The following is a 1,993-nucleotide window of genomic DNA, read 5'->3' as shown; positions in this document are numbered from 1 at the left end:
CATTCCCTTGAATAAAAGTGACCTTGTAATTACGGCAGAAGTAAAGCTATGTGACTCCCAAGTCTAGATCATAGACGATATGATACATGATATAGCTTCTGACTATTTTTTTTTTTTGAGCCTCTTGCTCTTGAGACCCACCCCGCATTGCATGAAGAAAGCCCAACAGCCTATGGAGAAACCCACATGGAGAGAAACTGAGGCCCCCAGACCAAAATCCTGATCAAACTCCCAGCCAAGAGCCAGAATCAAAGTGCCTGACTTGTTAGTAAGCCTTGCTGGAAGTAGAACACCTGAGCAGCTGTAGTTACTGCTGCTATTTGGCGGTCATTTGCTCTACAGCAATCAATAACAAAAAATCCAAGGAAGAAACAACGTACGTTCTGGCTTCCAGCTTCATACCATCAGAAAGTACATTCTTTACTTAAATTGTATGGTACGCAGGATAATCTCTCCCCACAAAGATGTTCACATTCTAATCTCTGCAACCTGTGAATATGTTACCTTACATGGGAAATGGACTTTGCAGTTAAGAAATCTTGACGTGGGAAGATTATACTGGTTTATTCAGTTGGACCCCCCGTGTAACCACAGAAGTCCTTATAAATAAAGGAAGAGGCAGGAGGGTTGGAGTCAAAGAGAGTTGAAGATGCTCCACTGCTGGCTTTGAAGAACAGTGAGCCAAGGAAAGCAGGTGTCTTCTAGAAGCTGGAAAAGGCAAGAAAGCAAATTCACTCTAGAGTCTCTCGAAGGAATACAGCCCTTGATTTTAGCCCAATGAGTATGATTTCAGATTATTGACCTCCAGAGCTGCAAAATAATAAACTTGTGCTTTTTTAAAGCACAACGTTTGTGGTAATTTGCTATAGAGGCAATAAGAAACTAATAAAAGTATTTATATCTGTAGCTTAGTAATCTCTCCCTTTCCTTGAACTGATCCTGGGACCAGGACAAGCCCTAAGCAAAACCTCATCATAGGGTCATGCAATAACATATTTTAGGTCTGAATAAGAAAGGGCTCTGGGACTAGAGCATCCAGCACTGGTGGTAGTGGTGAGTCCCAGAAAGAACTAGTGCCTTTTTCAGAGTTAGGAGATGGTCGGTGACTGAGCAGGGAGGCGAACACAGCTGTAAATAACTCTAAGGCCAGAGTTTTTCCCCTCAGATGCTTGTCTTCAATATTTCTTTATTCTGGCTTTCTGACATCCGAGGGTCTCTTTCTCTCAGTTGTCCTGTGTTGTTCTACTGTCTCTAGTTGAACAATAATGAGCTCTAGCCTAGAGTTCTGTTCAAGCTGCCTCCCCTTTAAGATACCAATGGTCCCTTTCTCTTCATTAAATTTTTTCCTCTCTCCCTGCCCCCACTTACTATCCCTTTTGATAACCATGAGTTTGTTTTCTGTGTCTGTGAGTCTATTTCTATTTTGTAAATAAGTTCATTTGTATCATTTTTTTAGATTCCACAATATAAGTGATATCGTGTGATATTTGTCTTTCTGTCTGACTTACTTTACTTAGTATGATAATCTCTAGGTCCATCCATGTTGCTGCAAATGACATTATTTCATTCTACTTTTTTATACAGCTGAGTAGTATTCCATTGTGTGTGTGTATATATATATATATATGTATATATACACACCACATCTTCTTTATCCATTCATCTGTCTATGGACATTCAGGTTGCTTCCACATCTTGGCTACTGTAAATAGTGCTGCAATAAACATTGGGGTGCATATATCTTTTTGAATTATGGTTTTCTCTGAACATATGCCCAGGAGTGGGATTGCAGGATCATATTGTAACTCTATTTTTAGTTTTTTAAGGAATCTCCATACTGTTCTCCATAGTGGCTGCATCAATTTACATTCCTACAAACAGTGTAGGAGGGTTCCTTTTTCTCTCCACCCTCTCAGCATTTATTATTTATAGACTTTTTAATGACGGCCATTCTGACTGGCATGAGGTGATACCTCATTGTTGTTTTGATTTG

This window comes from Lipotes vexillifer, unplaced genomic scaffold, assembly GCF_000442215.2.
Source record: "Lipotes vexillifer unplaced genomic scaffold, Lipotes_vexillifer_v1.1 scaffold677, whole genome shotgun sequence".
Lineage (NCBI taxonomy): Eukaryota > Metazoa > Chordata > Mammalia > Artiodactyla > Lipotidae > Lipotes > Lipotes vexillifer.
This window is presented reverse-complemented; position numbering follows the sequence as displayed.